The sequence below is a fragment of the Trachypithecus francoisi genome, unplaced genomic scaffold (assembly GCF_009764315.1).
Source record: "Trachypithecus francoisi isolate TF-2019V2 unplaced genomic scaffold, Tfra_2.0 Lachesis_group0, whole genome shotgun sequence".
NCBI classification, from domain to species: domain Eukaryota; kingdom Metazoa; phylum Chordata; class Mammalia; order Primates; family Cercopithecidae; genus Trachypithecus; species Trachypithecus francoisi.
In genome coordinates, this window is record NW_022681453.1 from 108,892,119 (window position 1) to 108,914,706 (window position 22,588).

General features: G+C 37.0%; 1 long non-coding RNA gene across 2 annotated transcripts in view; it reads left to right on the plus strand.

Moving 5' to 3' along the window:
• Positions 1 to 22,588, plus strand: part of LOC117083669 — a 68,913-nt gene that overhangs the window by 19,488 nt on the left and 26,837 nt on the right. For both annotated transcript variants that reach the window (XR_004437157.1, XR_004437158.1), the window contains exon 3: positions 2,362 to 2,489. This is a non-coding gene — a long non-coding RNA (uncharacterized LOC117083669). The remainder of the gene's footprint in view (positions 1 to 2,361; positions 2,490 to 22,588) is intronic.

Genomic DNA, 22,588 nt, shown 5'->3' on the forward strand with positions numbered 1-22,588 from the left:
CCTTCATCTTCATTTGCTTTAACCTACTCCCTCCCACCCCTTAAGACTATACCTTGCAAGTACCCTGAAATTCTCAGGTTACAAAATTCTGAATACAAACATTTAATCATCTGGTGATCAAATCCCGTCTTCCAATTTCTCTTGGTTACTCCCTGCTTTCCTATTTTCTGATCCATCAGGTTCATTTACATCTGTTCTCACTATTGTCACACTTTTGCCTCTACTTTTCTATCCACTAGTCAGCTACTCTCATGTAAATAGCCTCCGTTTTCTCTTTCCATGTTGTCTTGCTATTCCATTACTCAGGTAATGTCAACTGTCTGCCTTTGCCAAAGGACATCCTGGTTCCTGAGTGCCCCGGAGGAAAACATACATGTTTTGTTTGTTTGGTTTTGTCGTGTCACTACAGCTTAAGGGCCTTCCACCTGAGCTAGTTATGGAGGGCTTCTCAGCAGTTCTGTGTTTTCCTTATCTGCTCTCTCTTCTGTTCTCCAGGGGGATCATCCTCCTGTTTTTTTAATTGGCCTAGTAGCACCTTATGCTTTTACTGAGAAAAAGAAGAAACTAGATGGCAGCTCCTTTCCTCTGTGGTCAAACCTATAGACTCACCTGCACTTGCATCATGCCTGTCACTCTCTCCTGTTCCAGCGGGACTGCTGGGCCACTTTCAGAAGACAGACTCCCCTCCTGTGTGAGCAAGACTCTCACCTCCGCCTACATCTTTGGGTATCCTACTGTGTTTATTCTCCCCTTTTTCTCACGCATCTTTAGTAAAATAGATACTTCTCTTGGTGTCCTTGGATTACAAAGAAATCTCACGTTTTTACCATGACTCCTTAATTTACCACCCATTTCTCCTTCAAAATAAGATTGTATGGATGAGTGGACTAACTTTGTGAACCTTATGTTTTCTACTTATTTACATCTTATTTACTTCAATTTTATTTTTAAAAGAATTTTGCAGTATCAAAGTGCTTGAAGAGAAAAAAATAGTCATTTTTACATAAAGTACATCATCACCTTGCTATTAAGAATTTCAACCGTGTTTCTGATGCGCAGACTAATGCATGAAAGTAAATTTATTTCCTAAGTTAGATGAAACAACTCTTTTATAGCCGTGATCCCATTTCCAAAGAGACGATGCAATTGACTCAGTGGTGCCCCAGTGACCTGAGAGGTTAATACAGATCAAACATGCAAGTAGTTTTTAATCTTTGTTGAGCAGTTGATTCACTGCCTAATATAGAACTCTAGCAACCTGCATTAGGCACAGGCCCACCTGTTCATGTAGAAATAGTTAAATTTATCCACATTTTCCTTCTGTTATCTTATCAAGTCAAATCTAAGTCCAGATTCAGATCTGAGCCTTACTGAACAAGGGGCTGGAGCCAAGACATACAACCTCTTGATAAGAAGCTATCATAAAATTATACATTTGGGAGAGACGAGAGTGGGCAGTGGGGACCAGTGAAGAAAATGAAAAGTAAGCTTATAGAAAGGTCCTTTTGCAATGTGTATTTCTTTCATTTCTATCCCATTATTATGCATAGTAGGTTATAATCTACAGGCATTTACATAAATGCCTTCATCACACCAAAGTGGAATGACCAGTCTCTCTGGCTCTACAGGGCCAGTGGGGCGGCTTCTTTGCCCAGTTTGGCAGAAGCAGTTACTAAGAACCAACAACTTACAGTTCAGTATTATTGGGTACTCAATATGTGGCTGTCAGGAAGCAAGAATTAGGTATAGGAATATAGATAACTGGCAGAAAGAGAAGACAAAAAGAAAGCATAAAAGGATCAAAGTAATTATATAGAGAACCAAATGTAAAGAATGTGATTTTCATGACAAAACGATACAAAAAATTTCTTTCAGGGCCATTAGTATCTGTCCCAATCTATTATTATTATTATTATTATTATTTTGAGAATAATGTTGTATGGACAAAGTAACAAGGTTTTTTTTTGTTTTTTGTTTTTTTTTGAGATGGAGTTTTGCTCTTTTTGCCCAGGCTGGAGTGCATGATCTCGGCTCACCGCAACCTCTGCTGCCTGGGTTCAAGCGATTCTCCTGCCTCAGCCTCCTGAGTAGCTGGGATTACAGGCATGCCCCACCACATCTGGCTAATTTTGTATTTTTAGTAGAGACGGTGTTTCTCCATGTTGGTCAGGCTGGTCTCGAACTCCCGACCTCAGGTGATCCACCCTCCATGGCCTCCCAACGTGCTGGGATTACAGGTGTGAGCCACCACGCCCAGCCATATTGCCAATCTTAAAACATACTTGTTTTGAAGAACATGCTGAACCATACTTTCTGTCAATATCTGATCTAATCTCCTTCGGATCTTGTCATCTCATACAGCTCATACAGTCTTCTGGGATATTGTATCCACTGTAAGGTTCTCGGTGTGACCATCAAAATGACTGGTGGAGGTTTTAAATAAGAGACATGGTCAGACCATCACACCCCACCCAACCAGACCTGAATAGGTAAGTCCGCAGTGGGTCGTGGGCATTTGTATTTTTAAAAAGCAGTTATTTAGGCAATTCTAAGATGCATCTAGCATTGAAAGCCGTTGCTATTTTAAGATAAAAATCATTCAGATCGTATTTATATCAAGTTGTGATAGGAAGATCTTGATTCCAGGTCCAGTAAATGACACACAACTATTTCATCAGCATTTTAAACAGCTTCCATGGTCTCTAGCAGTTTAGTCTCTTCCTGCTTTACATTACACACACTCTTTTTTTTTTTCTTTTTTTTTTTTTTGAGATGGAATCTCGCTCTTGTCACCCAGACTAGAGTGCAGTGGCACGACCTCAGCTCACTGCAACTTCCTCCTCCCTAGTTCAAGTGATTCTCCTGCCTCAGCCTCCTGAGTAACTGGGATTACAGGCATGCCCCATCACATCTGTCTAATTTTGTATTTTTAGTAGAGACGGGGTTTCTCCATGTTGGTCAGGCTGGTCTCGAACTCCTGACCTCAGGCAATCCTCCCACCTCGGCCTCCCAAAGTCCTGGGATTACAGGCATGAGCCACTGTGCCCAGCCTACACACACTCTTAATAGAAGAAATGAATAATCAAAAAATATTGTTGGGAAAAAAAAGTTTGCATCTCATTTTAAAAATACTTAACTATTTCAATAGGCATGTTGAACCTTTTTTTGGCTAGTGTTTTCAGAAACTGCAGTTGAATGAGTACAAAATTCACCACAGAATAGAGGCTGCTATCTACCCAAATACTGCTGTTTGTTGAATCCACAGCAGGTCATTTTCATGTATTGTTTCAACCAGCTATAAATACATCCCAAAATATGGGCAGAGTTAAAAAATAGATGTTCAATTTGTTTGTTACAGCATTTTATTAAATTGAGTATTTATTCCCCCAGTTGAAAGAGGTTCAACAGTTTAACAGATATTTTGCACCTAGTATTATTGTGAAACTAGTTATGCTCCCTAAAATCTCATTGATTTCCTGCTAAGAGTTATTAAATATCAGCATGAATTTCTTGACCACCTCGAGGGGTGAGGACGAACTATTTCTTGTCAGTTCACTACTTCTTAGACATGTGAAAAGCCCTTTACTCATCAGTGACAGCTTTTGTATATTTAAGCACATGGATTGGAATGACAATTTTCTGTGGAGACACAAAATACTTCCAATTCAGATTTTTGAAAAATAAAATGGCCTCTATCAGTTAGAATTGTTAATATTGTTAGAGAAAATGTAAAATTCCACTAGATATAAATGTTTAATTTAAAAATAGTTGGAATTTCTTAGTGAAAAATGCAATTGATTGAACTATATAGTGTTTATGGCTGGTTACTATAAAATATTGATGTTTTCATATTGATATAAAATGTCAGTAACAAAAAGGGATCTATGTAAAATTCTATGTGCATGTATGCATATATCTGTATTAGTTTACTTATTAATGAACATAGAGATCTTTGGTACTAATTCTTGTCATAAATGTGTGCTTAATCAAAAAATTGCTTATAACTTAGGTTTTATTCTCAATGTTTTAGACTAACATCTTACACAGAAGTAGATCAATGTTGGCAATTTTAACACATCATCACTTAAACACATCAGGTTAGAGCTTAATTTCTGTAGTTAGGCCTTTTATAACCAACACAAGCAAAATTGATAAAGACTGTATTCTTAACAATGTAATGGACCAGGTACAGTGGCTCATGCCTGTAATCCCAGCACTTCGGGAGGTTGAGATGAGAGGATTTCTTGAGCCTAGGAGTTCAAGATCAGTCTGGGAAACATAGGGAGACCACATCTCTACAAAAATGAAAAATAGTGTAATGATAATATTCAAGGATTTGGCAAAAGGCCACATAATAAGCGGGTGATACGGTATAGAATCATTTATAGTTATTGCCTCCAAATAAAATAATGAGAGCTTCAGCAGTATCTTAAGCAATGATGATATTACCTGTGATATGATGAATAATATGCTAAAACAGGGACTGTGTATAGTCCAGAGAATTACAGGTAAAACCCTAGAGAAAAGTTAATTAAAACACTGATTACAGTGTATTTTTTATGCCAAATGGAATGGCCTTTCCACCTACTGACATATCACTATTACTAAAACAAAACCCCTTCAAATGAGTTGCTCCACGTTGAATATCAAATGAACACTTATTATGAATCTAATCATATAACATTGGAAATAGCTATTCAGTACAATTTGCCAGGATTTAGCTACATGATTCCCATTACTATTAATAAAATATGAGGCTAAATCGCCTGGATGCATTTGACCTTAAGAACATCATGTTTCCTACCTTCATGAAAAAAACACGACAATGTACATCTTTTTCCCCAATAGACAGAGAAAATAAGTTCTTATCACTGCAACACAGTGTGATCTAGTTTTTACAGCTTCCTCTGTGGAGGAAAAAAAAAAGATATACAGGTAGTTCATTTAGAAGAGCTTGATTGCCCTGAATAAAAAAGTAGTTCAGGTAATAAAACAAATCACCTTCACCTGCTTTCACTGGAGCGCAGGTTAAATTAAAAAAAAAAAAAGTTTGTAACCCAATTCCATTGGTATTTGTATCACTTTGAATAAAAATGTTACCTAATTTATATGTGTACAATTACACAGCTTATGCCTACGCTGAAAAGTGAGTCCAGACACAGCATTCTGAGGTTACTATTCACCTTTTACGTGTTCTGGACTCTCATTTTCTTCCCCAAAACACATGTTTAATGGGAATATTGTTCACGGCTTTGAATTAAACCCAGAAGTAACACAAATAACTGGTACCGTGGCATGTGATGACATAATTTTTTACATGTATTTTCCCATTTTATGGTGATTTATCTGTGTTTATTCCTTAACCCACTGTTTACCTGCTGTCAGTGAAATCTAAAAAACAAAATACATGGGGTTGGAGAATTTTAAAAAAGAAATGGATGGTACACTAACCTTTATATACATGAGTTTGTAAAACCATGATTAAAATGTAGTTGCATTGATATTTTAGTAAGACATTCTTAATTCCCATAAACAAAAAGAAGGCTGTACTGCATGAACAGTTACACTGCACACAAGAAGTACTTGAATTAATTCTAGTTTACTGATTTTTTTTTCACCAGTAAACTAGGTAACTAAGATGACTTGCAAACTAACTTAATTAACAATTGACAAAACTGATTACAAGGTCTTTGAGTATATTTTCAACCAAATGTGGCTATAAAGAGTACATGTGGTTTTTTTTTTTTTTTTTTGAAAATTTTCATCATTTTTAGAGAACTGAGTTTGGTTTTGTTAAAAAAAAAAAAAAAAAGGCAGGTTGAAACATAATAAAATTTTAAAGCGTTTATTTGAGCAAACAGCTCTGAACCAGAAGTAGGTAGGGAGTTCCAACAAGGGAACACCATGAGGAGACTTTTATTGGGCCAACACAGAACTAAAGCAAAGAAAATATTTGTTTGGACCGGGCGCAGTGGCTCGTGCCTGTAATCCCAGCACTTTGGGAGGCCGAGGCAGGTGGATCACGAGGTCAAGAGATGGAGACCATCCTGGTCAACATGGTGAAACCCTGTCTCTACTAAAAATACCAAACTTAACTGGATATGGTGGCACGCACCTGTAGTCCCAGCTACTCTAGAGGCTGAGGCAGGAGAATCACTTGAACCCAGGATGTGGAGATTGCAGTGAGCCGAGATTGCACCACTGCACTGCAACCTGGGCAACAGAGCGAGACTCCATCTTTCTCTCTCTCTCTTTCTCTCTCTATTTGTTTGGTGACAGTTATATAGTGGCCTTATTTGGTCTATCCCATTGGCAAGTCCCTAGTTATATAATTATACATTTGTAGGCTGCTTCTGATTGAGCTTAAGTTTGTTTTTCCTTTATTATAAGCATTTGTAAGAAATAGCTCAAGTTAAGTTTTGCCTGTTTGCAATTTAAGCAATCTAAGGTTATTTTCAAAGCTTAACTAGCTTTACCTCCTCAAGGGACTGTTCAGGACTTGTTCGTATTTTATTAAAGGTTGGTGCAAAAGTAATTGTGGTTTTCCCATTACTTTCAATGGCAAAAACCATAATAACTTTTGCACCAACCTAATACTTTAACAGTTGGAAGACCATTTTGGTATGTGGTAGAGAACACATCCTTGCAAAAAATTATTTTTTGTTTGAAAGTGATTAAGACAAGAATCAACCACAAAATTTAAAATAACTTGAGATTTTTTTTCACCTAGTTATCTTTCTGAATGTAATAGTTTGGTTTTGCAGAGACAGTTCAATATAAATTTTGATTTTTGTCTTCTATTTGGAAATTCTATTGCCTATTCCCTGTCTTTTCAATTTGTATTACAAGCTTACCATTTAGGAAGTTCAGAGTATCACTATTCTTTCCCCCATTATTTGAATAAACCCCTCCTTTTTTTTCATGCCATTTAGGCTAACTTTATTTTTTCCTCAATATTTTAAATAGCTAAACTCCTTATGAAGGAGAAAGCATAATGAACTGGAATCAAAAATGTTCATCCCACTTTTAACTCTGTAATTAACAGAGTAAACCCTGGTCATATTTGATTTGTTGTTCGTTCATTTATCTTGTTTTCTTGCCCTTTTTTGTTCTTAGTACCTGCATAGCACTAGGCAGTAAAAGAATAATAACACGATGTCCTAGAATGAACGCTGTGAAAGCAGTCACTGAATCCTGTTCTGTGCCTGGCTTTCCAGCTCACAAGATGGTCTGTGGCAAGACATCTAAACTCTTTTAAGTCAAAGTTGTCTTATATGCAAAATGAGTAAACTGGGTTAGGTTATTTCTATGGCAAATATTAACGATAATATCTTTTTTTTTTTTTTTGTCTTTTAGAGTGTCTTGTTTTTCTTTTTTTTCCTTTTTATTATGCTTTAAGTTCTAGGGTACATGTGCATAACGTGCAGGTTTGTTACATATGTATACTTGTGTCATGTTGGTGTGCTGCACCCATCAACTCGTCAGCACCCATCAACTCGTCATTTACATCAGGTATAACTCCCACTGCAATCCCTCCCCCCTCCCCCCTCCCCATGATAGGCCCCGGTGTGTGATGTTCCCCTTCCCGAATCCAAGTGGTCTCATTGTTCGGTTCCCACCTATGAGTGAGAACATGCGGTGTTTGGTTTTCTGTTCTTGTGATAGTTTGCTGAGAATGATGGTTTCCAGCTGCATCCATGTCCCTACAAAGGACACGAACTCATCCTTTTTTATGGCTGCATAGTATTCCATGGTGTATATGTGCCACATTTTCTTAATCCAGTCTGTTACTGATGGACATTTGGGTTGATTCCAAGTCTTTGCTATTGTGAATAGTGCCACAGTGAACGTATGTGTGCATGTGTCTTTATACCAGTATGATTTATAATCCTTTGGGTATATACCCAGTAATGGGATGGCTGGGTCATATGGTACATCTAGTTCTAGATCCTTGAGGAATCGCCATATGGTTTTCCATAATGGTTGAACTAGTTTACAATCACACCAGCAGTGTAAAAGTGTTCCTATTTCTCCACATCCTCTCCAGCACTTGTTGTTTCCTGACTTTTTAATGAATGTCATTCTAACTGGTGTGAGATGGTGTCTCACTGTGGTTTTGATTTGCATTTCTCTGCTGATCAGTGATGACGAGCATTTTTTCATGTGTCTGTTGGCTGTATGCATGTCTTCTTTTGAGAAATGTCTGTTCATATCCTTTGCCCACTTTTTGATGGGGTTGTTTTTTTCTTGTAAATTTGTTTGAGTTCTTTGTAGGTTCTGGATATTAGCCCTTTGTCAGATGAGTAGATTGCAAAAATTTTCTCCCATTCTGTAGGTTGCCTGTTCACTCTGATGGTAGTTTCTTTTGCTGTGCAAAAGCTCTTTAGTTTAATTAGATCCCATTTGTCAATTTTGGCTTTTGCTGCCATTGCTTTTGGTGTTTTAGACATGAAGTCCTTGCCCATACCTATGTCCTGAATGGTATTACCTAGGTTTTCTTCTAGGGTTTTTATGGTATTAGGTCTAACATTTAAGTCTCTAATCCATCTTGAATTAATTTTCGTATAAGGAGTAAGGAAAGGATCCAGTTTCAGTTTTCTACTTATGGCTAGCCAATTTTCCCAGCACCATTTATTCAATAGGGAATCCTTTCCCCATTTCTTGTTTCTCTCAGGTTTGTCAAAGATCAGATGGCTGTAGATGTGTGGTATTATTTCTGAGGACTCTGCTCTGTTCCATTGGTCTATATCTCTGTTTTGGTACCAGTACCATGCTGTTTTGGTTATTGTAGCCTTGTAGTATAGTTTGAAGTCAGGTAGCGTGATGCCTCCAGCTTTGTTCTTTTGACTTAGGATTGTCTTGACAATGTGGGCTCTTTTTTGGTTCCATATGAACTTTAAAGCAGTTTTTTCCAATTCTGTGAAGAAAGTCATTGGTAGCTTGATGGGGATGGCATTGAATCTATAAATTACCTTGGGCAGTATGGCCATTTTCATGATATTGATTCTTCCTATCCATGACCATGGTATGTTCTTCCATTTGATTGTGTCCCCTTTTATTTCACTGAGCAGTGGTTTGTAGTTCTCCTTGAAGAGGTCTTTCACATCCCTTGTAAGTTGGATTCCTAGGTATTTGATTCTCTTTGAACCAATTGTGAATGGAAGTTCATTCCTGATTTGGCTCTCTGTTTGTCTGTTACTGGTGTATAAGAATGCTTGTGATTTTTGCACATTAATTTTGTATCCTGAGACTTTGCTGAAGTTGCTTATCAGCTTAAGGAGATTTTGGGCTGAGACAGTGGGGTTTTCTAAATATACAATCATGTCATCTGCAAACAGGGACAATTTGACGTCTTCTTTTCCTAACTGAATACCCTTGATTTCTTTCTCTTGCCTGATTGCCCTAGCCAGAACTTCCAACACTATGTTGAATAGGAGTGGTGAGAGAGGGCATCCCTGTCTTGTGCTGGTTTTCAAAGGGAATTTTTCCAGCTTTTGCCCATTCAGTATGATATTGGCTGTGGGTTTTTTATAAATAGCTCTTATTATTTTGAGGTACGTTCCATCAATACCGAATTTATTGAGCGTTTTTAGCATGAAGGGCTGTTGAATTTTGTCAGAGGCCTTTTCTGCATCTATTGAGATAATCATGTGGTTTTTGTCTTTGGTTCTGTTTATATGCTGGATTACATTAATTGATTTGCATATGTTGAACCAGCCTTGCATCCCAGGGATGAAGTCCACTTGATCATGGTGGATAAGCTTTTTGATGTGCTAATGGATTCGGTTTGCCAGTATTTTATTGAGGATTTTATTTTATTAAGGATATTGGTCTAAAATTCTCTTTTTTTGTTGTGTCTCTGCCAGGCTTTGGTATCAGGATGATGTTGGCCTCATAAAATGAGTTAGGGAGGATTCCCTGTTTTTCTATTGATTGGAATAGTTTCAGAAGGAATGGTACCAGCTCCTCCTTATGCCTCTGGTAGAATTCAGCTGTGAATCCGTCTGGTCCTGGACATTTTTTGGTTGGTAGGCTATTAATTATTGCCTCAATTTCAGAGCCCGCTATTGGTCTATTCAGGGATTCAACTTCTTCCTGGTTTAGTCTTGGGAGAGTGTAAGTGTCCAGGAAATTATCCATTTCTTCTAGATTTTCTAGTTGATTTGCATAGATGTGTTTATAGTATTCTCTGATGGTAGTTTGCATTTCTGTGGGGTCGGTGGTGATATCCCCTTTATCATTTTTTATTGCATCTATTTGATTCTTCCCTCTTTTCTTCTTTATTAGTCTTGCTAGCAGTCTATCAATTTTGTTGATCTTTTCAAAAAACCAACTCCTGGATTCATTGATTTTTTGGAGGGTTTTTTGTGTCTCTATCTCCTTCAGTTCCACTCTGATCTTAGTTATTTCTTGTCTTCTGCTAGCTTTTGAATATGTTTGCCCTTGCTTCTCTAGTTCTTTCAATTGTGATGTTAGAGTGTCAATTTTAGATCTTTCCTGCTTTCTCTTGTGGGCATTTAGTGCTATAAATTTCCCTGTACACACTGCTTTAAATGTGTCCCAGAGATTCTGGTATATTGTATCTTTGTTCTTATTGGTTTCAAAGAACATCTTTATTTCTGCCTTCATTTCGTTATGTACCCAGTAGTCATTCAGGAGCAGGTTGTTCAGTTTCCATGTAGTTGAGCGGTTTTTATTGGGTTTCTTAGTCCTGAGTTCTAGTTTGATTGCACTGTGGTCTGAGAGACAGTTTGTTATAATTTCTGTTCTTTTACATTTGCTGAGGAGTGCTTTACTTCCAACTATGTGGTCGATTTTGGAATAAGTGAGATGTGGTGCTGAGAAGAATGTATATTCTGTTGACTTGGGGTGGAGAGTTCTATAGATGTCTATTAGGTCCGCTTGGTGCAGAGATGAGTTCAATTCCTGGATATCCTTGTTAACTTTCTGTCTCGTTGATCTGTCTAATGTTGACAGTGGAGTTTTGAAGTCTCCCATTATTATTGTATGGGAGTCTAAGTCTCTTTGTAGGTCTCTAAGGACTTGCTTTATGAATCTGGTGCTCCTGTATTGGGTGGATATATATTTAGGATAGTTAGCGCTTCCTGTTGAATTGATCCCTTTACCATTATGTAATGGCCTTCTATGTCTCTTTTGATCTTTGATGGTTTAAAGTCTGTTTTATCAGAGACTAGGATTGCAACCCCTGCTTTTTTTTGTTCTCCATTTGCTTGGTAGATCTTCGTCCATCTCTTAATTTTGAGCCTGTGTGTGTCTCTGCATGTGAGATGGGTCTCCTGCATACAGCAGACTGATGGGTCTTGACTCTATCCAGTTTGCCAGTCTGTGTCTTTTAATTGGACCATTTAGTCCATTTACATTTAAGGTTAATATTGTTATGTGTGAACTTGATCCTGTCATTATAATATTAACTGGTTATTTTGCTCGTTAGTTGATGCAGTTTCTTCCTAGCATCGATGGTCTTTACATTTTGGCATATTTTTGCAATGGCTGGTACTGGTTGTTCCTTTCCACGTTTATTGCTTCCTTCAGGGTCTAATATCTTATAACATGCTGTGTGGTCAGCCTACACGCATTCCGGAGAACATGAGCTTTTTTCCTCCAGTCGTTTGATTTTACCATCTACAATAACCATGTAAAAGGACACAACATCGAACTGAACAATGAGATCACTTGGACTCGGGAAGGGGAACATCACACACTGGGGCCTATCATGGGGACGGGGGAGGAGGGAGGGATTGCATTGGGGAGTTATACATGATATAAACGTTATGCACATGTACCCTAGAACTTAAAGTATAATAAAAAATAAAAAATAAAAAATAAAAAAAAAAAAAAAGGACACAACATCTTTAAAAGGTGTTCGGTATTTGTGCTGATGATGCCATGATAACTGAAGAGCCAGCACAGCAGGAGAGAGTCTACTTCAACAACTAGTCTTTTAATAACATGCTTATAATGTTAATGCTATCTTCAGTGGCTTTGAGAAACTTTTCTTTCAATAATATGGTGATCTTTTAAAGACTGCATTATTTAAAGTTTAATACTATGGCTCATAAAACTCTGTGGAAACTGACACATCGAACTCTACATTATCACAAAGAAGAGATTCCCATCAAAGCAAACCGAAGAGAGACAAGAAAGAAAGTGGATGGTGCAGATGATGAGAGAGATTTGCAGTGTCTTCAGATGACCTAGTCTAGAGAGCCTGTCAAATCACTTCATCTAAAGCTATATGACCTTGTGTCTTGTGGTCATCGTCTCTCCTATAAATTGGTACATTAAAATACTTGCTTAAAGAGATAAACATCTTAGTGTTACTCTGAATCTCAAAACATAGGCAAAAGTGAGCATGGCAAAATTGTCAAGAAAAAAAATCCACTGATTTATCACATTAACTACTTAAGCCCTTTAAAGTAATTTTTAATTACAAAGAATATAATGGTCAAAATGTAAATTATGTACCATTTTATATTTAGTGTCTTCTAATGTAAACTATTTCCCCCCACACAAACATAGTTTTAATGTTAAATAAAGGCATAGAAGCACATAATCCTTCCAAACCTACTTCCTATTTAACTTGATATTCCATTTAAAACGGAAGATGGAATTGAAAAGACTGTGAAAATATGAATCAAAAGACATAAAACTAATATGCCAAAGGAATTTGTTAGCTAATTTACATGTTCCTCTATTATAGACATTCAGGGCCAAGATTTTTTAAAAGTGTTTTAAATAATTTTTATTTTATTTTATTTTTAAAACCACAGAACATGTCCCGATTTGTTTTCCTGGAGAGCACGTGTTTTCAGAATGGAAAAAATTAACATATTGCTTTAGTATGATAGAAAAATAGGCCATTTATCATCTTGTTTTAAGGGAAAGTTCACGGATCAGCTCCTGCATGCTGGTTGTGTGTGGGTTTCTGACACTTTGCATTGCTAAATAATTGAGAACATTAGCTCCCAAACCATGAAAAATTCATTTTAACATGATGTATTATTAATCAATTTAATTTAAAGTGATCTGGAAGGTTCCAATTTCAGTTGTGATGCTTGAAGATAAATTCAGGCAGTGTTTGGTTCTTATTAAAATTGTGTAACTCCTTATTGTCCGATTTTCATTTTTTTATAAGTGGGTCAAACATTAATGAAAGTGGCATACAAGATGACAGGTTGACCATCTCAGTCTACAAATTCATATACCTGTGTGTATTTATAAGGAGCAGCTCTAAGAAATTTAGTCCATTTTTCATCGATTAGCAATATTGTCCTGCCATTTTAAAAGTTTACACTGATGCACACATATGGACCAGATATAAATACTATGTGCAAGTCTTTTTCTTTAGTGCTGACAAATTACTGATTAGGCTGACATTTTGCCTCCACAACTTGGTAGAGATTATGAAGTCATTATTAAAATATTTAGTACTTACGATATAAAGTTAGAAGAATGATGATTGCTAATGAGCTCCTATGTCACCATGCAATATCAATCTGAGGTTAAAAGTAGGGTCCCATTAACACATACATATGCAAAGTCATTGTGACATCTAGCCTTTTTCAGAGTCTTTCAGACGTTTCTGAGAGGCATACATTTCTCTCCCATAATTTCCCTTACCCTTAATTTAGTCTCAAGACTTTGGATGCTTGTGAAGGTCCCGTTTTTGTTGAAGTCCCATTGTCTCAGAGCTATCAATATGGGGACGCCTGAAGTGAAAAAGGTGCACTGGAGCCTTCGATGTACTACTGGCCCCTTGATACATCCCATACATGAGAAACACAGGAGATTCTGGTTCCTGTTTCACTTACAGAGATCAAAGACATACTGCCTTGTTCCCTAATGATTTACGAGCTCAGGGAGAGAAAAATAAGAGATCTTTTCGTCTTATTTTTATGTAATCCTTTAGTACTCATCATTCTCTAAGCTCATAACAGCCATGATGTCATGAAGACCTGGTGAGGAAAGAAATTCAATTGATAAGAAGCATTTTCTACCCACTATCACCCATCTGCTTTCACAAAGAGACAGTGCAGTTGTGCCAAGCTTGTGTGTCAGTCACTTCCCTTAGAATACGTTTTGTTTGTTAGTCCAGATGATATGCCACAAACTAACTGAACTCTAGCAGTAAACAAAACTCTGTTATATACAATTTGAAAATAGAGAGATGAGTGTTAATTTTATAATACTTTGAAAGCTAGGAATAAAATATTTATAAGCATACAAACAAAAAGCACCAAAATAGGCATGATATTGTTTGGCCATGTCCCCACTGAAATCTCAACTTGAATTGCTTCTCCCAGAATTCCCCATGTTGTGAGAGGGACCAGGGGGAGGTAATTGAATCATGGGGGCTGTTCTTTCCTGTGCTATTCTTGAGATAGCAAATAAGTCTCACAAGATCTCATGGGTTTATCGGGGTTTCTGCTTTTGCTTCTTCCTCATTTTCTCTTGCTGCCACCGTGTAAGAACTGCCTTTCACCTCCTGCCATGATTCTGAGGCCTCCTCAGTCATGTGGAACTGTAAGTCTAATTAAATTTATTTTTATCCCAGTCTTGGGTATGTCTTTAACAGCAGCATGAAAATGGCCTAATACAGTAAATTGGTACCAGTAGAGTAGGGCATTGCGAAAAGATACCCAAGAATGTGGAAGCGACTTTGGAACTGGGTAACAGGCAGAGGTTGGGAGAGTTTGGAGGGCTCAGAATACAGGAAAATGTGTGAAAGTTTCAAACTTCCTTGAGACGGGTTGAATGGCTTTACCTAAAATGCTGATAATGATATGGACAATAAAGTCCAGGATAAGGGGGTCTCAGATGGAGATGAGAAACCCGTTGAGACCTGGATTAAGGTGACTGTTGTTACGTTTTAGCAAAGAGGCTGGTGGCATTTTGCACCTGCCTTAGAGATTTGTGGAACTTTGAACTTGAGACAGATGATCTGGCAGAAGAACTTTCTAAGCAGCAGAATATTCAAGAGGTGACTTGGGTGCTGTTAAAGGCATTCAGTTTTATAAGGAAAGTGGAGCATAAAAGTTTGGAAAACGTGCAGCCTATGTGATAGAAGAGAAAAACCCATTTTCTGGGGAGAAATTCAAGCTGGCTTCAGGAATTTGCGTAAGTAGCAGGAGCCCGTAGCATGTGGTGACACGATATGTTAATCCCAAAGACCACGGTGAAAATATCTCCAGGCCATGTCAGAGAACTTCACGGAAGACCCTCACTTCACAGATCCGGAGGCCCAGGAGGGAAAAGTGGATTGGTGGGCTGGGCCCAGGGCTCCTGTGCAGTGTGCAGCCTAGGGACTCGGTGCCCTGTGTTCCAGCCACTCCAGCCATGCTGAAAGGGGCCAATGTACAGCTTGGGTTGTGGCTTCAGAGGGTGGAAGCCCCAAGCCTTGGCAGCTTCCACGTGGTGTTGAGCCTGCAGATGCACAGAAGGCAAGAATTGAGGTTTGGAACTTCTGCCTAGATTTCAGAAGATGTATGGAAACACCTGGTGAGGCCCTCATGGAGAACCTCTGCTAGGGCAGTGCAGAAGGGAAATGCGGGGTCAGAGCCCCCACACAGAGTCCCTACTGGGGCACTGCCTAGTGGAACTGTGAGAAGAGGGCCACTGTCCTCCAGAACCCAGAATGGTAGATCCACCGACAGCTTGCACTGTGAGTCTGGAAAATCCACAGACACTCAATGCCAGCCAGTAAAAGTAGCTGGGAGGGAGGCTGTATCCTGCAAAACCACAGGGGTGGAGCTGCCCAAGACCATGGGAATCCACCGCATGCATCATCATGACCTAGAGTCAAAGGAGTTCATCTTGGAGCTTTAAAATTTGACTGCCCTGCTGGATTTGGGACTTGCATGGTCCTTGTAGTCCCTTTGTTTGGGCTAGTTTCTCCCATTTGGAATGGCTGTATTTACCCGATACCTGTGCTCCCATTGCACCTAGCAAGTAACTAGCTGGCTTTTGATTTTACAGGCTCATAGGAGGAAGGGAATGGCCTTGTCCCAGATGAACATTTGGACTGTGGACTTTTGGGTTAATGCTGAAGTGAGTTAAGACTTTGGGAGACTGTTGGGAAGGCATGATTGGTTTTAAAATGTGAGGACATGAGATTTGGAGGGACCAGGGGCAGAATGATATGGTTTGGCTGTGTCTCCATTGAAATCTCAACTTGAATTGTATTTCCCAGAATTCCTACATGTTGTAGGAGTGACCCAGCGGGAGGTAAATGAATCATGGGGTCGGTGTTTCTTGTGCTATTCTGGTGATAGTGAATAAATCTCACAAGATCTGATGGGTTTATCAGTGGTTTCTGCTTTTGCTTCTTCCTCATTTTTCTCTTGCCACTGCCATGTAAGAAATGTCTTTCACTTTCTGCCATGATTCTGAGGCCTCCCCAGCCATGTGGAACTGTAAGTCCAGTTGAACCCATTTTTTATTTTTATTTTTTCCTAGTCTCTGGTATGTCATCAGAAGCATGAAAATGGACTAATACAAGGCATTTTCAGGCACATACTTACACAGGATAAATATACCTTTGGTGAAGGGAAAAGACAGAGGATGGCCCATTTCCATTGAGTGTGAAAGGCACAAGTTGCATGGACTTGATAACCCTATAATCTTCTGTCCCATTCACAGGACATACATACATTCTACATAATAGTATTCATCAGTATTATCACTGCAGAGAAATAAGAGTCAAACACTTTAGGCTTATGCTACGTTCACAAAAATTACTTGCATGCCAGCATTTATGCTACCTGAATATGGATCAGAAATATCCATTGTAACTGTAATAATGTATGACATATTTAAATGATGGAGGAAGAGTTGGATATCTGTGAACTGGTGTGGTGGAAAAAACGTCTTCCCAATAGCAAGGCATTTTGTCTGAAGAACTATGGTAGAAAAAAATAAAAATAATTTAATAAGGTTCAGTTGAAATAAATTTAGATGCGATCACACATTTACTCAAGGCAAGATAATACCACAAGATCTCCTTTGCTCTAAACCACCTAATAGAAAAGCATTTTGTTATTAGGATTTATTATCTGTGCTATTTCAGTTTATTTTGTATGTTTCTATTACTGCATGTATTACATTTACTTTCTGCTTATCTAGGTGTCTCTTTAGCTAGATTGTATGCTCCTAGAGAACAAGAACCATGTCTTACTCATCTTGGTACACTGCCTGGCCATGATAGAAACCTTGATATGTGTTTGTTGAATTAAATTGAACTTCAAGGTTCTATCTTGTCATTTGGAATTCCATAATTCAGCATATAAACTATTTATAATTTTGGCTCTTCTTGGGTTTCAACTCTGCCAAGTTTTGTTCATGGCCATTGGACTTTGTCATCCAAAAGAATGACTCAACACAATGGAAGGGCATGTCCCTAAGTACTGTTCATTAATGATAACCTCATCATCATTAAAAAAAAAATCCAGTTCCCTGGATGGAAGGGTAATTTGCAATTTGTCTTCTTTTAAAAGTAGGATTTATTACACTCACTCTGAGTTGTTGAGCCATGACAATAGTTTTTTCTTCATAAGACCAAAATCCTACTTCTTATTAATTCAATTTTAGATATGATTTCCCTGAAACATCACATTTCACACACCTCATCCAATAACAATAATTACAAGTGGTTACAGAGTGAAGATTGTTATAGCCTTTCAGCAATATGTTTATACCATTAAAGACATGTATGTTCTCATATATCTTAGAGCTGACATTCGTTTGGGGCATAAATCTGAAGTGTCACTCACCAATAAGCAGAAACATTTCTCTTCTTCTATGTAATCGGGTGTTCAAACTTACATTAGGCAAATAGTAAACTAAAAAGTATTTGGATGCAAAAATAAGGCATAGAAAGATTAAAAAATAGGAATCTAATATCAGTGGTCTCAGGTTAGAAGACAACTTAGAACCTGAACTTAAAATGCAGATTAGGTCTGTGAAATTGTCAAGTACGCACAAACACATTCACAGGCATTTTCCTACCACTAAGAAATCCATTTCAACATTCTAAATATTTAAGTTTATCCATTTCATCTATGAGGTGATAAAAGCATGCCTTTAGTACTCATAATCTTCATTGTTTAGTCTTGATCGTTTAGAATAGACACAATATATACACCATCTGTCCTGCTGTGTGCTGTGTTCCATGTATAACTTAGATTAGTGCAAAGATCTGATTAATGGCAGAATACAGCATCTAAAAAAAAAATCACAAAGAACACTGGTATGCTTGAGATGCTAAACACTTAGGGCCTCACTGACTTTTAGGCAAGAGTGAGAAAGTAGAGACTTGCTGGAAATGTTTGGTTTTGCCTGCAAATTTCTAGTAGAAACAAAGCAGCCCAAGAAAAATATGCTGAGATAATGATTTTGTCTAAACAATGACAAAACATGTATGTGAAAACAGAAATTTTGCCTTTTGTCCAGTCTTCCTCACTTTGAATAAACAGAGTAACAGACTCCTCTCAGAAATTGATGTAAAATGGATTGCTGGGAACACATGTTTGGGGGAGTAACACTTTTGCTAGAAAGAGATCTGTACTCTATCATATGTCTTCACTGAAATCCAATAATTTAAAAGATAATAACCAGTTGTTTCACTTATTTAAGGCATATTCTTATCTGAACACTGTGCCAATTTTTTGTTGTTGTTATTTTGCTTAGGTTTTGATACAGTCCTACTTTTATCCCCCTTTTAAAAATGTGAAGGCTGAAGTTCAAAGAGTTTTGTAATATGCTCAAGGTCATAACTTACTAAGGAATACAGCTTAGTTTGAAATTCAGGGTTATGTCCCAGATACTATGCTTCAAGTTACTGCACCTGTTCCTCCTCAATAAACTACATGCTCTTATGTAGGCTTTATATCTGGTGAGAATTTAAAATGTGAGTTTTGTTTTGACAGCTAGAGAATGGTCTGAGAAATCTCTATTCAAAATACTGTGGAACATAATGGATCATATGGTAACTGATAAGGAAAAGGCTGATTATGAGTAAGCCATTTTGGAATACAAAATTATGAAAAGGCTAGTAATGAGTAGGCCACTTTTAGGAAAAATATCTTTATGGAACTTTCATTCAAGATGCCTTTTTAAAATTAAAGATATTCTGCTAAGAAATGTGGAAACTAAGGGAAAAAATTGCTTCTGAAATGACCGACTGGCAGCATGACATAATCTTGTAGTTGGATCTGATCATTATTTATCTTGATACCTATAATTTTACTCTCCAAGTGAATATAAAGTTCCATGAGTCTTTAGGGATTTCCACATTTCTCAGTGTATGCTTAGTTTTGTGTATAGCAATAGGTTCTGAATATTTCTACCATAAAAACTAAAACAAAATTTGAAGCTTTCATATGTCAAACTTAGTCTTCTAAACATTTTTGACTAGAGAACTCTATTGTCATTCAACACACATTAATACCCCAGTGTCCAGTCTAAAATTTTCTACACTCTGGTGTATTATAATTCATTTTGAATCCCTGCAATCTCCCAAATGTTACTCTAAACTGACAAAGTGCATGAATAACTAGTGACTTCAGTGGGCAAGGGGAAGAGGGGCAGGCTTAGCAAACTGGCAAAAGTTTACTCTAAATTATCAACATTTTGATATATTCAGATACCTACAACATTTAAAATATTCTGTAACCACCAAATTTACATAAATATAGAGAATGAGTATTCATAGCAATTTTATCTATCTTTTATTTTCCATGATATCTTAACTAACCCTCCCTGCCATACTATTTTATCATAGCTCTTTCTCCAATTAATCAGTGATAAACTTACATCGTCTATATATTTGTCAAATGTATTTGCACATTGATGTATGCAAGAACGTGTTTTTCCAGGTACATTCTATTTTTTTTTCTCTTACTGAAGTGAATAGATTTGCTTAAATATATTTTTTGAAGCTTTGTTAAATGAGATACTTTTTGTAAGGTTAATAGTAAGCTAAATTAAAGTGATTACAGATTTATTCACTATTCTTGAACAAAATCTACAAAGTGTTTCATAGGCTTCAAAAGAGTTGAATCTTTTGGAAATTATCTGTATTTGGAGCAAAATCAGGCAATTGGCAAGGACAGACAAAACATAATTTTGTCCATGAATTTAATAGCAGAAAAACCATAACTGCATCTGAGCTGTTACCCATGCCAACTGAGCCCGCATTTCTCAATCCCTTCCAAATATTATCCACAGGAAACTTATCAAGGGAGATTGGCATCAATGTCCAAATTAAGCGAAATATTGAATCTATTCTCAAGCAAACATTGACTAAGATAGTTTTGATGGTAGGCATATTATACTATTTTTGTTATACTTTTCGCTGTAGGGATAATGCCTGTCTTATTATCTCATTCATTTTATAACATCAGAGGTGTTCAATCTTTTGGTTTCCCTGGGCCCCACTGGAAGAAGAAAAATTGTCTTGGGCCTCATAAGATGTAATAACACTAGCAATAGCTGATAAGCTTAAAAACAAACTAACAAAAAAAATCACAAAATAACTCATAATATTTTAAGAAAGTTTACAAATTTTTGCTGGGCTTAATTTAAAGCCATCCTGGGCTGCATGAGGCTCATGGACCATGGGTTAGACTAGCTTGTTCTGCATCATGGTTTCTTTTCTAAAAGGGTTCTGCTGATTATAACACATGCTTCCTTTAAAATACTTTGAAAAGTTAATGCACCTATGTTTGTAGGTATGTATAATGAAGAAAAAAATAATAAAACATAATTCCAGATAACAAAGATTATTACCCATTGTTCATATTTGGTACATTAATATTCCATCTGATTTCCCTCACTCAGACACTGACACTTTTCCTATTGCTCTCCATGTCTCTCATCAGAAGTGTGTGCAGTAATGGTAAGATGCATCCTTTGGCTACATTCACATAGGCATTTTTTCCCATTTTTATGCCATTTCCAGCATTAACTCTGCTTCAACATACTATATTGACTTTTATTATGTGTCTATCAGACAACTGTCTGGGCACTGGGGATTTAATTAAAAACGTAACAGTGACAGTTCCCATTCCTATCTCATTGAGCAAATAAAAGGTATACTTTAAAAAGAAACACCCAAACAATATGTAAATTGACAAGAATAGACAGCAGGAATTGCTATGCAGAAAAACAAGACAAGCTGTTGTAAGTGAGCAAATGGAAGACTACTTTAGATCAGGTGAGAAAGGGAGGTCTCTCTATGTAAAATGTAAACTGAAAACTGAATATCAAGAATCAGGTGACCATGTTAATAAACATCAGAGAAGGAAAAATGTCCAGGAAGAAGGAATTGCTAGAGCAAATCCTACTGCAACCAATGTAATTGGTGTGTCTAAGAAAAGAAACATTGCATGGTTGGGACACAGTGAACACAAGGGGTAAAGTAGCTCAAAATAAACAGAAAAAAACCCCAAAAAACTCAAGATGGTCTGGCCATGGTCTGGCCAGTTTATGTGGGGTTTTGTAGGCCAGAGTAGAATGGGAAATTTATTATAAATGTAATGAAAAGTCACTGGATGATTTTAAGCCAGTTGGATACATGATAAATGGTTTCAAAGAAAATCATTCTTGACTACATGTATGAAACAACCACAGGTCAAAACCTTTGCAAAAATGTCCAAAGAGACTGGACCTACAAAGAGAAGATGAATCAGCCTTCTATTTTCACACAAATCACTTTTGGATCATAAATTTAATTAGTGCCAATAATGATTATCATTACAAGTAGTAGAATAAAGAAAATATCTTTGGGCTTGGAATCAGAATACCATTACTGGTATTTTTTGCTTACTTGTGTGACTATGAGTGAATCATGTTTCTTGAAGACTTAGTGCCCTAATTGTGAAAAATGAGATAACTGGATCACCTTGAAGAGGTGTAACCACTCCTTTCCTCTTGTCCTATTCCTTATCAAATCACTTACCTGTGGGCCATTTTCTTAAGGGAAAAAATGAAATATGAAACAATCACTGCTGTCCATACAAGGACTACAGATATCACGGCAAGTTCCCATTCTCATCTGTTTACCACTATTGCTACAAATTGAGTTGGCAAAGTATTTAATCCAAAAATTAGTTATCATCATGGAGAGCATTCCTGTGACATTTACATTTTAAAGACATACCTGACTGTGGATGTTTCACAAAACTTACTTGCTTAATAACAAAAAGGAAAATCACATCGATTTATTAAATTTTTACTGACAGTAAAATTCATATGGTGCTAACTTGACAAGGGAAAATTAATGCTGTGTTCTGAAATATTCTAAGTGTTTTGATGTAAGATACTCAGATAAATATGAATATAATCAATACTCAAATGAAATTGTATAATAAAATATAATTCTTGGTTTGTGTAATTTTTATGTTAAAAATGCATATTACCACATACAGACATCTATTATACTCATTTTTAAAAAGCTTATATTAGGAAAACACAAATAACTACATGGAAAAGACAAGACACAATTGTTAAACTATGGTTTAACATAAGGGTGCCAAAAACCTGCAATGTATTATAGAAACATAACAAGCAA